The sequence below is a fragment of the Leuciscus leuciscus genome (genome assembly GCF_965113295.1).
Source record: "Leuciscus leuciscus genome assembly, chromosome: 10".
Taxonomy (NCBI): Eukaryota; Metazoa; Chordata; class Actinopteri; order Cypriniformes; family Leuciscidae; genus Leuciscus; species Leuciscus leuciscus.
Genome location: NC_138734.1, coordinates 37,582,202 through 37,600,701, shown reverse-complemented (window position 1 = coordinate 37,600,701; position 18,500 = coordinate 37,582,202). Strand labels below are relative to the sequence as shown.

Genomic DNA, 18,500 nt, shown 5'->3' with positions numbered 1-18,500 from the left:
CTGGCTCTCTTAGCATGACTGTCCATCAGCACAGAAAGAAAGAGAGTCATCATCAGATATAACTAATCCCCCACTGATGTACATAGAAGTGTCTGCCTACCCTCAGAACTACCCCCCGTTTTGCCCACAGCCACCCTGCAAGCTGTGTTAACTGGCATGGCGGTCTTTTGATGTTGTGCAGATCTCAGCTCAGAAATGATAAACAGATTTTCCTCCTCAGGGAACAGTGGCTCATGAGTATTAAAGATGCCGTGCATTAATGCATAACATGAGCACACAACTCACAGTAACATCCTCTAGACAGCTAAATCATTGAAAATTCACAATACTGTGACTGTGTTTCAAAACCTAGATGATATTTATGGGCATCACAGCCACATTCAAACCTTCAATTGTTACTTCACACATCAGAAATCCTCTCTAATGTGGATCTGCAAAACAGTTTAAAATCTATTCGTTGGGAGACTGCCACAACAAGTACCTGTAGTCCTACGAAAATCATCTAATTATGCTGGTCCACATTCAGATGCGTTTCTTAGGAGGCATTAACATAAGATAAATTCTTGAATTCAAAAACAGCTGAATGGGGCACAAAGGAATGAAAGAGAATGTAGAAGTCTCTATTTAACTTGACAAACTGCAGCGCTGTTTTACTTTGTCAATACAATCATACTAAAAATACATTTGAGTGTGTTGAAAGTTAGGCTATGTTAATAACGTTACTCTGTGCGTTAGCTGGTAGGAGACACTTGTTGCACATTGCAAATTGATATTAGAATTTCATATTAATAAAAGCTGATGACTTGTGTTGTTAAATGGCATGCAATTAATTAAAAAAATTATTGTATGGTGGAGAAAATGCTGTATTATTGTTACTACAAATAAAGCTCATTCTGATTATGCTATGTTAGCCACAAAATAGTGTTGTCTCTGAGGCACGGTACAAATATATTATAGATTCAAACAACATGACTAACTGTGTTGAGCTATATAACAATGATTGATTTTCTGTTAATAAAGACATCCAAACAGTGGCTCATCTGTCTAATAAATCATAATACATGAAAGCGTCTTTGGTGCTTCCATGGTTTTTAACGGAAGCATTACTTGGAATGCGAGGGTAGATATGACGTCATTAGACAACACAATGACACAAGCCGTTACACTGGTTAAAATGGCTGATTTAAACATTGTTGGAAACTTTTCGGATAATGACAACAAAATATATATGTCTATATTTATAATATTTTCTTACATATTATTCCTGTAAAGGGGATGAATTAAAAAACAAAACCAAGAGGTTTTTACCAAGCAAATTGGCAAACGACAAAGACACGGCATGCTGTCAGTATGCCAATTAAAGCACCAGTACTAAAAATCTCAAATCTAAAAATATATTTAAAAAAAATCTAGAACTCTGTAATTGACTAACTATCTACGATGACTAAGGTAATCTCTGCACCCAAATACAACAAAAAATCCTATCTTTAGCACTCCAGCTGTCACAGCAGACACTAAATGCCTTCCTCTGCCTGACCTGTGAGATACTTCAGCTTTTTACAGGAAAACTTTAGCTTTCGGCTTACACTAAATATTTGATACTATGCTCTTTCCCTATGACATTTCAATCCTCTTCAGTCCCATTGTTCTACAATACTCCATTATGTAAAAGGTTTATGCAATCCAGGCAGCATGGATGCCAATGACTCATAAAATGGGAAAGGTTGTGAACTGATGAAATTTATATATTTATATATATATACACAATAATCTCTCACATTCCATGAAAGAAAGAAGGCAGCACCAAAAAAAACTACATGTCATTTGTTTGAAATCTAAAGCAAAAAGCTGTTCGGGATAAAAATGCTTCCCCTTGTGTGATTTTTCAAAATGACATGATGGCAACCCGACCGATAAGCTGCATCTCTCTCTGGGGCCCTTGAAGAAAAATGCAATTGAAAAGTACCCTACAATTTTGAGAGCCTGTCACAAAAAAAACCCAAAAAAAACATATTTGGCAAGTCAAACTATTCTCTTAATTTCATTATGGGCTGAAACTGTAGAATCAACTTCATGTTACTTAGCTGGACTCTGTTGTTAGGTTTTGCAGAAGGTTCAAACCACTAACCCTTTGTTTTGCAGTACAAGACCGCCTGATGAGAAACAGTTAGAGAAAATAGAGGAGATGAAAAGAGAGAAAAGAATGTTGCTGTAGTATACATGCTACAGAGAGGCTGCCGTGATGATTTTTACTTCCTCCATTCAGCAAAAAAAATAAAAAATAAAATAAAATAAAATAAAATATAGATACTGTATGTTTTTACAGAAACGTCTGCTTGCAGCTGCACTAGTGTTTATGCAATGTACTGTACAATGGAGGCACTTCTTTAGAAAACGCTGCTCTTTAACTAATGGACTCTAAATGCAGTCTCTCTTAACTCTACACAATGAACTAATGTTTGAAGTGCACAGATATGCATTGTATGTTTATGTTTGCTTTTTGGTTAGCGGGAATTCTCATCTGTGTAGCATAACAAATAATGATTTCTTGTAGTAAGGCAGATTTTGCTTTATTCTAATGAGTTCTCCAATATGTAAAGAAACAAAGTGCAAATATTGGGTCAGTGAGATGATACTGTTATTCCTGAGAGTGGCTGATAAACTAATTCATCATTGAATGTGACAGGATTTACATACTGCTACTCCATATGCTACAGTGAGTGAGAGAAGGGGCCAGAGATGTGGCTCATCGGTTGATGGGAAATGCAGGTTCGAATCTGACCTGCGACGTGCCCCGTTTCCATCGCCAATGTCAATAAAACTAGCCTAAACACAAAGAGAGGGTTCTAAAAATAAAATACAGAGACAAAGGGGTCTAGTGTGACATTGTGCTAGTGAGAGTGAAACCCTGCTGTTTGCCATCCCAGGAATCTTTTTAGCACAACTGTTCTCTGATAGCCTGTGGCCTGACTGGGTGGTTAGTGACGGCCTAGCTCTCTTCCCATGTGTGCTCTGAAGCAGGCTAGCAGCTAAGCCACTGACAGACAGACGATTGGCGAAGAGGGGGAGGGGGGGTGGCCGAGTGAGAGATAAGACCCCGGGTGTCAGAGATGCTGGCCAAGTATGGCCACAGAGCAGCTGAGATACCAGGCCCCGAGTACTATTTCACCTGGATCAGCAGAGAGAGAGAAAGCTGGCAACAAGCAGAACTTTATGCACTTACGGGTGTAGTACAACCAAAGAGTTTGAGAACACAGTGACATGACATAGTACACTTGGCAAAATCAATCAATGTATAGTGTGACCTCAATTTCGAGCCTCTCTGACTTAAATACTCCACTAAAATTAACATTAGAACCAGAAAAATGTACATTCAACCAATTTCAACATTAGCCAGAGACCGTATTTCTAGACTGACCCATATCCCTACATTCGTAAAACACTTTAACGAGACAAAGTGACATGTACATCTTATTGTCCTGTGTACTTCGCTGAGTTTTAACTGCTCAGACTTTTACTAAGGGAGTGGCGTCATGTTTTCCCTCACTGTAAAGTGCCAGCACCAGAGGGAGGGTGATGTCATGCCTGTAAAACTGATACCTCCCTGTCCTGGCTTCCACTTCTTTCTCCTTACATGGCAGAGGTCAACTACTTCATATCAGCTCCCAAACGAATGAGCCTTTCAGCCCGAATCCATCTCGCCATGTTTTCTCTGCTTTACTACGTTATCGTGGTATCGGCATGGCAAGCCGATTGATAAATAGACAGACGCTGCTGACCTGTGAACGTTAATCTAATCAATCTGCAAAATCAATGAAAGGGGAAACCTAATAAAACATGCACAAGCTACAAAGATTTACAATGGTTAACTGTTCACAATATTCGGTTACGCTTCAGAATGGGGAACAAGACTATGGAGAGAAAATCTCAACTACAGCAAAAGCACATGAAGCTCTCAGATACTGCTCTAAGTCAAGTCATGACATACTGGTTTTAAATCATTAGGATCTGCAATGAAAAGTGCAGAATTCAACTTAACTGAATGGTCCTTATGGAGAGAAAGCAGGCTGATGTTTATCTGAAGCTTGAGATTGTTTCCATCCGGCAACAGAATAAAAATCAAGATGGAAGAGGACCCTGCTATAGTCGAATTCTTCAGCTGAACACCAGTAAAATAAAAGAACCATTGAAATAGCGTTGTGTTGAATATGGATCTAAAAGCATGGGCAATTTCCCTCTCAGCACAGTTAAGACAAAGAGCTCCATTTACATCCAGGATGGAGCTTTTTACATGGACATCCTGCTATCAGTGTGCTACAGACAGTGGAAAGATGGAAAATATTCCAGGTGGCCTTGACAAATCACTGGAGTCATATATTACTGGAATTACGTCTTTGCAAATTCAGGGGATTAGGGTAATTTAAAACTCCCTCACAGATAGATGAGACAGTGTGCCAAAAGCATATCGGCAGGGTTCACAGACAGATCGGACATGTGTTTGGGGTTAGGGAGGAATCACGCCGTACAAAAGACAGCAATTTAGCATTTTATAATCTGAACAGATCTGCCTGTCATTACAATGATATAAAAATGCCTAATCACCAGCATGGGTTCCTCAATGTTTTTCTTTCTTCTCACAGTAGCGCATGGTCAGAATATGTCAGTGCTAAACTTAAGTTAAAGAGTAAACTAAAGTAAAAAACCAAAGAAGGAAAGTCAATAACCAATAACAATTTACAGTATGACCCTCTGATTGTCATGTCTCATCTTTTACAACCTTTTGCAGCCAAAAACTCACCACATCTCTCCAACAACTGGGAAAAACACGGATGAGGGCCCCTTTTCTTCCTGTTTGTAGAGCACAGCTGCATTATTTCCTACTGTGCCACAGGTTCTGACTTGACTTGAACCGCAACAATGCACATTCATGATACGCTGATACAGTATGACAAATTAAAACAACATTCTTTTGGGATGATCTTTTTCCATCAGTAATTAATCATAGTTTTATTTCCTTCACAAGTGAATGAATTACTCTAACTAGAATTATCTTTTTATCATTCTGTAAAGTTCAAGAGAGTTTAAAGAGAGTCTTGTCTTGTTAAAAAAAGACACACCCAGGACAAGTAGATGGTTTTGCTATTATGATTTACATGCCAAACATGCTTTCAGCTCACAGTGACATAGGGCTGGGCAATTTATCGAACTTTCACAATTTATTCACTATGCTTTTCCTGGCACTATAAAATTAAGCAACATTGTAAACATTGTGATGATTTTAATGAACCTTTTTTTTTTTTGGCCTCTGATGTGAAATGCATTCGATTCGAAATTAATGTGAAATAGTCTCTGACTTATTTTTTTTTGTTTTACCAAAAAAGTATGTTGATAATTATTGTTGTTTATGATTGTGTATTGTTATATTGTTGCAAAAATAATTTAAGATTTTTTATTTATTTAATTTTTTTACAATTATTGAACATTTTGGTAAATATGCCTTGTTTATATTTATCTAAATTCTATTTGTAACTATTTGTAACTAAATGTACTGAATTTGACTTTGCATTAGACATTTCACATCTAATTTGCGACAGACAGACAGACAAACAGACAGACAGGAAGACAGACAGATACTTAAGAAGCGCTTGTCTTTGAGCTGAAAGCATTACAGACACTCATTGCATACAACACTCATAAATGACAGATGATGTGTCATTATTCAAAAACAGTTCCTTAAAACTACAAACACAGAGATGATAGAAAGCAATAATGTGGCATGAAAACAACATCACATTCAAAAACCATCTACTATGATATAAAGAAAAACAAGCCAGAAGGGATGTTGGCTCAAAACGATACAAGCCCCGGCATTATGGTTCCACTGAGACATGTTTCTCTCTTAAGGTGCGTCCACAATAACATCCAATGCTGATATTATAAGCACAGGGAGCAACACACGGCTGCAGTTTGAAGCACATATCAGTGCCCACAGAGCAGAGGTAATGAGAGAACACAGGTGCAGACTGCGTCACTCCTCCGAGCCATCAGCAGTGCCTGTGTCTACCACACGTTCACACGAGCCCACCTCAGAAGCCACACTTGCTTACGCGCACATCCCTTACCCTCGGTGACATCACGTGACGCATGGAGGGCTGAGAGAGAGGACTTTCACAAGCTTTTAAATGCTTTTCTTTCCCATATGCTCAGTCTCAATTTCAGAAAGTAATTTTGCTAGAGGACATTTTACCTTAACGAACGAGTATTAATCATGCAAAAGTGTGCAAAGTATTTCCAATGAATAATTATAATTGTGAAATTGAAAATTATATATTCAGAGACAACTGAGACAAGTGTGGAACTTTAACTTTCTGGCCCATGCAGCAAAGAAAAAAAAAAGTTGCTGAAATTTGAAATTCCACTAAACATAATTGAAAAATGAAAAACACAAACATATATTTACATACTTTTGGGGCAACTTGTTTTACAAAGAATATTGCAATCATAAAAAAGTATTAACAATCCATAAACAATTTATATACACCATTCAAAGGTTTGAGGTTGGTACGATTTTTATTGTTTATGAATGTCTTTTATCCTCACCAAGGCTGCATTTATTTGATCAAAATACAGCAAAAGTAATATTGTGAAATATTATTCAGAAATCATCCCAAACTTTTGAACTGAACAGTAGTGTACAAGAAATAAATCAAATACAACTGATATTTCTACAAAAATAAAAATAATTATATAATAATAACTTATCGTTTATTTTTTTATAAAATATTTTGAATTGTTATGTTAAACCAAGGAAAAGAGTATGGCCAAAGCCTCAAACATTTGGTTTCTCTGAAAAACCCAGGATGTGATTTTTATACACCTCACATTTCAAAATATAGGTTCTCTGCGATATTCATAAACAAATTTCCCCAACAGAGGACAAAAATGATTTGCTGGGTCCCAGGAGGATAAAGAGGCAGCACTCTGATGACAAGTGCAACAACAGATAAAAGACATAATCCTGATCACAGTGGCACTTCAAGATAAACCGGCACTCATAGGAGTTCATAATGAAGCTTGTGTCAAGGCTAATCGCTGACCCACAAAATGAGATAATCTACGGTAAGTTACCCTCCATGGACTACACGGATTAGTGTTCAGCACTTGAAGGGTTTCGTTTTGTTTTGGTTTGGTGTTGAGTAACATGGGGCTTCTGCCTATGCTGCCCTTTAAACCCTGAGAGGGCGGCGTGGTGGCAGGGTGAGGAGGCAGAGAGGAAGAGGATCAGTAGGGAAAGAGGATTAGCAGCTTTGGGCTGCTCTGGCTTCAGTCTCACACCCGTGATGCCGAGGACCCAGCCACGGCCTAGAGTGAAGGGGACACCTGAAACCAGGTGCTCTTCGGGAAGGGCGAAGGAGACAGGAAAGAGGTTGACGATCCTTAAGCCGCTCTGCACTGTTCAGCAGCACATGTGCTGAGTGGACCGTATGGCGTGGCTTAACACCAGAGGTCACAGCCAAGGGCAGGCCAGTCGAAAGGTCAATGTTAGCTGTTTTTTTTAGACAACGCAGGCATAGCCTTCCAGTCGTGCAGCATTAAAAAAGTAGATCATTCACAACAGATGGCATTTGCTTTCAAAAATGCTGTTACATGAACATGTGTGGTCAGACAACACTGGGTTTCATGGGTGTCGTTATGCAGGGAATGTCCAAATTGTAAATTACAATTTCAACATAACAATACAATGTTCCCTGGAAACTTTGACCACTTTTTCAAATGCTTACGGTATTAAAAATGGTATTGATATGGTTTAAATAGAAATTTGATACAGTGTGGCTATGGCACTCTGAGACTACAGAGTCTCCATTAAACTTCAGATGGACAGGCATTAAAGTTTAATACCCTTTAATGAATGTTAGAAGTTAAATGGAGATTATTGACAAATTGAATAAAGTTCTTGTACATTTACAACAAACTACAAAGATGGAAGAATAACATTTGTGTTCACAAACATTTTGGTTGGGTAACACTGACGACGCATCACACCATTCTTGCCTAAATTCTGTTCTTGATGACCCAGACAGACCCGAAGGCTTTTCTAGGGAGTGATAAATAGAGAAACAGGAATACATTCAGCTGACGTGTGTCTAGCCAGATAATTCTCAGTTGTAAGTCCCTCTCACATGCTCTTATTTAATTATAATTTTGTGCATGCTTTTTTGCCCCAGCCATTCTGCAACACTGGCTATACACTTTAAATACGATTTAACCAATATTAACTCTGAAATCTTATCCACATGTCAGAAAGTGAGCTGTATTTTCATGTGGTGAGGAGGCCTGTGCCAACTTGGATGCTAATCCTCAAGCCAATGGTTTGGAAATCATCATCACTACATATTAAGAAGCTGGCTAATAAAGCTAAAACTGAGGAGCCTAAGAACCTGATAGATGGTTTTATTTGGCAAGTGAAATGGAAACCTATTTACAGCTTGCAACAGACGCAGTTGTGTGTGCATGCAAGTTAAATGAGGAGCTAATATTTTGATACACGTCTTAAATGATGGTTTTTCTGTTTGCCTAACATGTTCCCCATATCCTCTGGTAACTTATTTAGAATCAAAAGTGTGGCAATGTGGAGTGGTGGTGGGGACAGGAGGCAGCCAGAGGTTTCTGGTTTTGGAGCTGCTACTTATGGGGTGACCCCGCTGGGACATCGTACATTCCACTGGGTTAGAGAGCCGATCCAAAAACCACAGATAATAGAGAGGGAAGTCAGCGCAGACTAAAATCAACTGAATATATGCATGCGGATGCATATTCATAACTCTGCCCTTTATGGTGATAAAAGCAGCCCATTTATACGCCTTTTATTGAACAAAAAAAAATCCTCCGAGATGTTCCCAGAGGAGGGAAAAAGGTCTGCATTGCCCACACAAGCAAACTATGGCTCAAACATTATCTGCTGGGCTCAAGATTCTGCATCCTGCCTCCAGGTCTCACGGGAGAATGCTGGAATCTCCAGCTCAATGATAGGGTTCCAATAAACAATGAATCACGCTGCTCTGAGCAAGCGTGAAAGAGAGCCGTTGCACAAAAAGAAAATCGAGTGTGATTTAATGGACATGGTGCAGAAGTATGGCACATTCCATAGGCCTGATCTGAAAAATATTTAGAACAGGACTGCTAAAGAGTCTTCACACTCTGAGAAAAAGAATGGGCCTGCGACAGGAGCGTTCGAACAAGTAATGAGCAAGACGCGTAAAATGCAATGACGTCCCCTGAAAACGGCCTGTTTCCAGTAAGTATTGCACAAATGTGTCATTAAATATGTCATTGAGTGGTTTTTGCTGTTACTTGTTTTGGTTTATATTGCGAATGGATTCACTTAAGATCCTTAAGCTCAGTTAAGAATATAGTTTAAAAAGCAGTATTTTTATTTTACAAAACATACATATTTGACAGAATTCCACAATCTTGGTCTTTAAATAATAAACTGCATCACATTTTCAGCAGCAATTAATGAATGAATAGGCTAAATCTCTCTTCTTATTTTTTTCAAAATGTACAGACTAACAAAATTACATACCAGTGCCCTTGTTCTGAAAAGTTCCAGCCTTCGCTTGTTAAATAACATTTGTGGCTAACTTTGAGACTGAACAAAGCATCCTTTGCCAGCTGCAGCTGACTCAAATAAGACACATAAGAACAGGGTGTTTCACTTTAAATTCAGCTAACGTGAAATTAACCTTCAAATTAAACACTACAACTTCTCCAATGCCAATGTAACTCCTATTTGAAACAAGACCAACAACTTGTTTTCAACAGAGTTTCACCATATAAATCCTATTGTGAATGTAGAGTATATGGCAGGCACTCAACATTAGATGTCAACTGACCATATGGCACTGTATCATGTTTACTTCATTAGATTTAATACATAAAAAGTGAGGCTCTGTGTAATTAAAACAGATGCAGCATTGTTTGACAGGAAGAGAAGAAGAGCTGGGCTTACCCTAACAAACGAAGCACCACAATCCTCAGTCCTGGACCCAAAATATCCAGCTCAAGTATTATTTACGTTCTTTCTTCCTTTGCTTTCAATGCTTCTCTCTACTTGGAGCTTCCTGGTGTTTTCTCCTCCTGAGGTAAAATGCCCTGTTCGAGGGGGAAGGGAAGAGAGGAAAAGTGTTTCGCTCAGTGATTCAAAAGCATGGTGTAAACGCCAGCCTTCTCTTTCTGACAACCAGCGTTAATTGCAGATCAGACTCGCCCACACACTCCAGACTCTCTCTATTCACTCTCTCCTGGAAGGAGCTGAGAGCAGGCTGTGAGATTGGAGTGCTATGAACAGCACAGTGGGAGATGCTCTAACCCCCACCCTGGGCAACACCAATCACCACCTCTGGAGCTCAACTTCACCACGGCTGACTTTATTTTCACAAGAACAGGACAGGCATGGACTGACGCCCATGGGACGATGCATACTGACAGAAGAGGTACAAGTGCACCATATAGCACACGCTATAAATCTGATGCATTAATCCAGATGAAGTGTAAACTACAGTTCTACAGCAAGCCTATAGAAAATATTACGAAATATTAAGAAGTGGCCCTGAGAAAACTTCTACAGCCCAAGTGCGCTCTGATCTCAAGCTGTAAGACACAAGAAGTCACATGTCAGAATGTATTTAACCGTGGTCCAGTGCTGTTGATTCTAACCTGGAAATCATATTAGATACTGATTGCATGGACTTTATTCAACTATTAGCATTGACCGGGGTCGAAAAAAGGAGTGATTTAAATTCAATTAATATACAAAAGAAAACAACCCCAAAAAAATATCAGAAATAGAAGCTTCATATAAAAAAATACCCCTGGTGTATCAGTATCTAGTGATAAAAAACTAACAAAACATCATAAAACAAAAGACGCTTTATTACTAGAGCACAGCAGGACACCAATTTCAAGTGTGATGTTGTGCTTTATCGGATTTGTAGAGGGGCATGTCGGGTGAACAGCATTCAGAATATTAAAAGAATTCCTTCGCTGACTAATTCATTGTCAAGTGTGTAAACAGAAAGCTATTGAATTTCAGTGTGATGTTTTCAGAGCTGAATTTGCACCCATGTTTAGTTTGGGCTTATTAAACTATAATGAAGTCGCACAGAAGGCCAGATGGAAAAAGTGCGATGGTATATTATACACTTGACTGGGATATTAAATCTTTACTATGCACCTCAGATGAAAACGAGGGCAGCAAAACACATTTATTCAAACCATATTTTAACATGGTTTGCAACAAAACTTTTTCAATGCGTGTTATCCGTACTGTTAATGGGCTAATCAAACAATAATATAGAACCAATTCTAACACCAAGGCTGAATAAATCTCTGTCCATCAAAAATACATACTCATATACTTATATAGTATTATGTCAAGCTGTATGACTTTATATTAGGTGTTTTAACTAATATGTACTTACATACTGTATATATATACACACACAATATTTATAGTGTTAATTTTGTATTGCAAAAACACGTTTTTCATTCAATTAATTACAGATGTGCATGCAGTATAATATGTGTCTGTGTACAATATAAAATCACAATAAATACACAAAAATGTATACAGTACATACATATCAAATGATTAATTTAAATGTTAGTACATAGTAGTTGAAGTGAGTCCAAAGCTTGATTTTTTTTATTATTAAATAACACTACTTCTTATTACTTATGTTATACCTGGACACATCAAATAAATGTGCTCCAGCCCAAATCCCAAACATGCACTCATGCACAAGAAAGACACATGTTATTTTTGTTTTTTTGCCTTTGTTCAATTTGGGACAAACACTATTTCCTATAAGGCTATACCATCTCTCTGAGCAGCTTGAAATATTGAACTAATCAATAAATCTATAGTGTGTTGGGCATTGACCACTGAGGCTTTAAGCCTCTTAAAAGCCAAACAATCAGAGGGACAGACAAACATTCTTCCTGAGGTCATTTTCATGATGATGTACCGTAATCTGATTGCCTGCCTCGTGTGGCTCGTAATTATAATGCTTGTCAGACACAAGCATTGAGCAACCCTAGGAACACAGCCTCATTTAGCCTTTGGCATTTGGACTACAGGTCAAGACAACGTGGCTTACTTTTGTATTAGTTTGGTCAATTTTATATCTTTATCCATGTGAAATATTTATAACTGATACACCTATAACATTTGTGAAGGTCAAAATGACATGTCATCTCGTAATGTTGCGTTTAAGGCAAGTCTAAGACACTTTACTGATAACTAAATGGCAGGCTACAGGGCATGTGTAATCTTACAAGCACAAGTACTACACTCTCTGCCGGTGGATGATTTGGCTGTTCCCACTGTGCATGTCAAAGTCAGCAGCTCTTGTAGAAAAGACACAAAACAGGCCATTTTTTATAACTAATAAAAGGGAATGACCCAATTGTCGATTAGTGGCAATACAAGCTCAAAATAAAAGAAATAAAATTGAAATTATATTTAATTGAAAAACTTTCCATCAGTATGGCCTTGCAGATGAGTCACAATCATGTACCACACAATAGCTAGACCTCTCACTAGTTTGTAACAAGACATTGTGACCTCATGAATAACATTAAATCACAAGTTAAATTAATATGCTATAATAAAATAATTGATGGCATCAATTTACACTTGTCTCAGTTTATTCACTAACATACAGTATGTACAGAGAGACTCCAATACACCCTGCGACGCTTCACCAATACGACACTTCGTGCTGTTCCTATAGTTTCAACTATCCAAAGAGACCAGCACCATCTAGATTTCAGACAGAAAAGTATTTGCAACGACTTCCAAAGTTATGCATAACGAAAGATCAATAACTTTCTATAATATTCATAAAGTTGTCGGGCGTGCTTTAGAGCGCAATACGGAGGTAATGTCCTACATTTAACCCTGTTGACTGCGTGTTAGAATGTCTTAAAATCTAAAACAACTTAATTATCACAAATTATATTGTCTAAAGTACGACAAATTAGTACATTTATTTGTCTGTGCTAGTTTGGGTGCTTTAAAAAAAACTTTTCCTTTCAAAAAGCCTGCTAGAATGGAATAAATTGGCTATTTGAATTTAACCACAGTTAGGAGACAAACACAAAGTCAAGAAACATTATGTCGCGCGAGTTCCTAAGTTGAACTTGCCCTGTTTTGAAGTTCTGAATCTCTGCAGGTGACCCTCTTCAACCAGTGATATTCAAAAGCGAAAGCTTAACGGTTTTCAAACTACAATATCCACACAAACTCTTACAGTAAAAAAAAAACCTTAGTGTCCGCTGGCTTTCCTGACTAATATCTTTCATTTTTAATCGCCCCTCCAGAAATATTTAACACCGCCCGGAAAATGATGCGAGACTAGAGCGCAACTATGCCAAGTGTCAAAGTGGACTGAACCCAAAACCACGCACGAGCTCTTCACAGAGAATTACGAGCACGAAAAATATTGTTGTCCTTCAATCAGGTGCTCGCAACTCGGCATCAAATTCTTCCAGGCGTGTTGCCGACCCCTAGACACACACATGACAAACATGTTTAGCTTCCCAAACGAATTGTAACGCGTTTAATTTGTGCTCATCCAGTCTCACTCCACGACTCCCTCCTCTTTCTCTCTCGCTCTCTGACTGCTGTCTAAACATTGTTGCTATTTTTGCGACTCACCTTTTTTTCTTCGCGGTCCCCCTCGCTGTATATAGATACTGTGTATCAGTGACTCCCGTGGATACACTGTGACATAAATGTATTTTCAGTCACATTGACACACGGCTTCTATTTTCGGGAGCTGGGCTGACAAACTCAGAAGAAGCAGCAGTCGCTCTTGTCACAACACAAGCTCCTCCCCCAATATGACGAACACTAGACGGAGGCAACCTCTTACGGCAAGCCGTTTTAACATAGCCTTCATTCCTTTTAAAACTAAATAGGTTCAATCGCTGTATTACTGTAACTTATGTTATATTACAAGTAAGAGATGAAATAGTGAGGTTCCTATCCTTTATAGGCCCAATAATGATTATCAATTCTCTCTACTTAATTATTAACAATCTCAAGTTAAAACCTACTTAATTAGATACTACCTATTTTTGAGACATTAGGCCTATACATCCCAGTTGTTACTAGTCCATTTCTTCCCTCATGATTTACAATAGTATTTTACTTAGGCTATGTTTTATGTATGACTAGTTAAACAGGCTACTTTATAGCTTGATTAAAAGTCTTAAATATATTATAAATCGCTATTATCAGAAACCCAGGATATTAGTGTCTAATCCATAATACTAATGTTTATTTTACTGGTACTAAGAAAACTGGAATACTAGTAGGCCTATTGGAATAGTCCTAATTAAAATATAAGTAGTAGTTCCTAAAGAAGTTACAAGTAAAACTGGAAAAGGTACCACCAATAACTTGAATAGACAGGCTACTAGCAAAGACTAGGCTATAGTAGGCTATAGAAAGAAGGTTCACTTATAGACCTTGTGTAGTAGCCCCGCCCCTTTTCATTGTGTTCTGTCTTCTGGTTTGTATTTACACCACATGAAGGTAAAATCTTACGTATTGTGAATGAACCGCTCATTTTAAAATATTCCTTGTATAATTGACATATGTTATGATATCCACTTCAAATATTAGGCTACAATGCTCATGATAACGTTTGTTAACTCTACAATAAGTAAATCCACTTCTCCAGCTAATTACTCTTCAGCAGCCATGCCAAAAAATATATATATTCAAAGCTACCGCAAAAACAGAAGTTAAAACAATATTAGAGATGGCAGCGCGCTTGTTTCTCTGGCATAAGGTCTATTAGCCTACTTATGAATGGGAGAAATTGCAATGTGCAATATGGCGGAATGCATCCCGTCTTCTAAGTAAAAGAGCCACTAGTAAAACTAGTCAATTTTCGATTATTTCGTAGTAATTAATATACAAGTACAATAGGTTATTGTAATTCTAAAGGAATAATTGCTACGGGGGCTTGCCATAAAATGCCGCCTCCTCATCCTCCACCTCCTACTCTACTCGTGTCTCATCTCTAGTTTAAAAACAAATATGAAAAACTCAAGAACTCCGACTTAACCAAAATGAAAACATCACGAAAAAAGTCATACATTGTGTTTTTGTCAAAAGGAAACGGGATAAACAAGTTAGCGCGCCAGTTAAGGAGAAAAGGAGACTGCTCCCGCCACACCATGACATCACCGTGTTTAACAGTTTGAGAAAGCGAGGAAACAACCCGAATAGTATGTTCATGCCATCGAATCGAGGAAGTGACAGTTAAAGCACTGTCGCGCGTAAAAATAAATAAATAAATAAATTACACAACAAAAAAAAAGTTAAAAAGTAAAAAAAGACGTCACTATTGGACCACAGCAACCATTATGCTACTGGATGCTTTCTAAAAGCCCATTATGTGCAGAGCAATGTAATATTTATTATGGTCGTCACTGGCACTACCTTAGATACGATTGACGTAAGTTCTATAAAACAACAGTAACAATAGGGCCAGTACATTTGAAGTGACACGTTTCTCATCCAATCTGATCCCTCAGCGGCTTGTCACTGACCAATCAGATAAAAGAGGCTGGCTGCGTTTTACGTTGCATGTGTCAGAGTCACGTGTAGTTGTAAGATCTGTGGAAGAGGTGTGGTGCTGAACATGAGTTGTTTTTGCTGGGACTTAAAGGCAATTTGTTTTACCACCGTTTTGCCACATGTAAAATTGGACAGGCAGGATATCAAATGAATTACAACATGTTAAAACAATGAAACAACAAAAAAAGACCAATAGATAGAAATGTGCCAGAATAAGTTTGGGCCCTTCATAAATGATTTACATTTATAAAACTCAAGTTTGTTTTCCTTTGGAATCAGTGTTGAGACTTTTATAACTTTCTAATCCACATCACAGTTTGACTTTGAGCTTCAAATTGAACCTGACAAAAATAATGGATGTTAATAATAATAAGAAATCATCATGGATTCAGATAACAATCAAAACGGGCAGCTAAGTCATTATATATATTATTATATAAATATCAATTTACTTTTTTTGTGTTCTTTGTGTAAACTTTGTTTGTTTGCAGCATGAATATATTTTTTTAAGATAAAAAAGTATTTTCCTCGCTGAACAGATCAACCTTCTATGCTGCATTGGTTATAACATTGGTTATAATGTCACCATTACCATAAGTTAACCTAAAGTATGTAAATATTAATTCATATCAAATGAATTAAATTAAATTATATTTTAAAACTACAAATTGTGCAATTTGACTTTTGACTTAATGTCGTCATCAATTACATGCACAATGACAAAAAATCAGACAAACAAAGATGTCAGTGTTAAAGTACTTCATTATATCAATTTCGTAAGACAAATACTTATTCCAATGCCAGTGCCCTCTGAAATAACTAATCTATAATAGAAGATATAGCAACAGAATCCACAGCAAACTCACACGGTAGTAAGTAATACCTTGAAAATGGCTATGGATATTGATGAAATCCCTGATTATGTGGCCTCTGTGACTTCACATTTTTTCACATTCTATTTGAAGCTCTTTAAAGCTGGAGCTGTGCATACAAAAAGTCCCATCAGGGCTAGGCTCATACTCCGGATCCCCTGTGCAAACACCCACTGGCACCAGAACCCAAACCACAATGAACACCAGCCACCTGTGATCCCGAGATTAGCTAGAAAGAAACACATTTTGTTCTTCTTACGTCTAATTTAGTGTTTAATCAGCTGTAACTGAACATTTTGTATAATAATTTGTATAATAACCGGTAAGTAGTGAAAAGATTATTATGAAATGCAAAATACATTTTTGAGTTTAAAGCAATAAAAAAAAAAAAAAAAAAAAAAAAAAAAAAAGTGTGTTGCAAGCAAAGCAGTAGACATTGACAAAATTGAACCAAAAATCCTCCTAGAAAACCTGTTTCCTCTGTTTACAATTTCAACTCTCTAAAACAGACTGAACATGTTATTCAAATAAAATGAAAGTGGTGCAATACTGCAAAAAAAATTAAATAAAAGTCACAACCTGCAATGATAAAGTTTGTTGAGCTTTTTTGATGACGTTGAGTGTAATAATTATTATGAATAAAATTCATAAGACTGAGTAAAAATAACCGAAAACATTGCAACAAGTTTAAATATAGATATAGCAGCATGATTTCTCTTCTTGCACTATCTATTAGGCTACTTACCGATCACAAGCAGTCGGGTCATGTGTTAATATTTTGTATACAATACCTCTGCCCCATTGCCCCTCCCCCTCTGTGTATCTCACCTGTTTTTTTGTTTTTTTTAGATGATCGATTACCTTCACAGAACCTGCTGCCAAGGCCTTCCTCGGGTATCTTTCTCAGGTGTGCCACTCTTACTTTCTTAATTTCCCTTTTATTATTAAATTTTCTCTGTCTCTCTTTCTCTCTCTCTTTTCCCTCTTTCTCTCTTGTGCTTTCTATCTCTCTTGCTTTCCTCAAAGCCAGACCAGCTGGCTTTGGACGGCTTTCTTCTTGCCCCTGTGAGGCCTGACTTCACACTCTTGTCCCTGGGTCTTTCTGCCGGAAAGGAGCTGGGCGACAGAAGTTTGAAGGGTAGGATCCCAGATGGACGCTGACATGCTGGGCATGCGTGTATGTGACAGGGCTTGGCTCAGGGGAGTGGTGGACCAGCCGCAGCTGTCACTCACCAATACTGAGGGTGTTAGATGTGTTTTGTGTTCTTATTATTCTTAATAAAAGCGATGAGAGAACAACAATGCCTGACTGTTCACAAGAGATGGAAGATGGTTCGCTTTCTCATAAAAAAGCCTTGCCAGTGCCACCACCAAGTATCATTTTAATTGCCAATAGAAGTCTAAATACCAAATAGCAAAATTTCAAATGGCCATGGGTTCAACAAAATAAGCCAGCTGAAGCACTTCATATGTGCCTGCCAGGCTGCCAGCTGAAGTTAAAGTTTTGTATTGATAGGTCATAAAGACCCAAAGAATTGCACTGGGGTTTATAAAACACTCAAATAGAAGACAGCTGACATTTTCAGCATTGTACCAGACCACAAATAGCTCCAGACTGCTTAGATACTATGCCACCAATTAAATAAAGGATATTATAATATCACTCATATAACAGACTATTAGAGCACAATGGTTAGAGTTAGAGTTCTGAACTTTCTTAGAGTCTTTTTGAACAACACTCTTTGAACTCAAACACACTGAAGGTTTGTTTTGACGCCAGATTCTTGATTAACACATCATTACAGTTAGAACTAGCCAGAAGACAAGCCAAACCGCTTCAAATATCTCCATATTGTCCACAGTTCCCAACTTGTGCACAGAAATTGTTCCTTAAAGGTAGATTCTGGTATAATCTGACCTTCCAAAAATATTGAAGTAACAGTAAGTTAATCGTGTATTAGAGTAAACGATGA

The 18,500-nt window shown here is 37.7% G+C and overlaps 1 protein-coding gene and 1 long non-coding RNA gene across 16 annotated transcripts in view; one reads left to right on the top strand and one right to left on the bottom strand.

Annotated features, from left to right (window-relative positions):
• The window catches only part of mef2aa (myocyte enhancer factor 2aa), an 85,431-nt gene extending 67,798 nt beyond the window's left edge, over window positions 1–17,633 (bottom strand). For 5 of the 15 annotated variants that reach the window (XM_082182553.1, XM_082182559.1, XM_082182549.1 and 2 more), the window contains exons 1-2: window positions 13,721–13,896; window positions 10,010–10,152 (exon numbers count right to left, since the gene is read on the bottom strand). The gene's annotated coding sequence lies outside the window, so the exon portion shown is untranslated. The other 10 variants (XM_082182547.1, XM_082182560.1, XM_082182561.1 and 7 more) reach the window with 8 other exon arrangements.
• LOC309508127 overlaps window positions 1–18,500 on the top strand; it is a 746,145-nt gene that overhangs the window by 254,580 nt on the left and 473,065 nt on the right. The gene's annotated exons all lie outside the window — the stretch shown is intronic.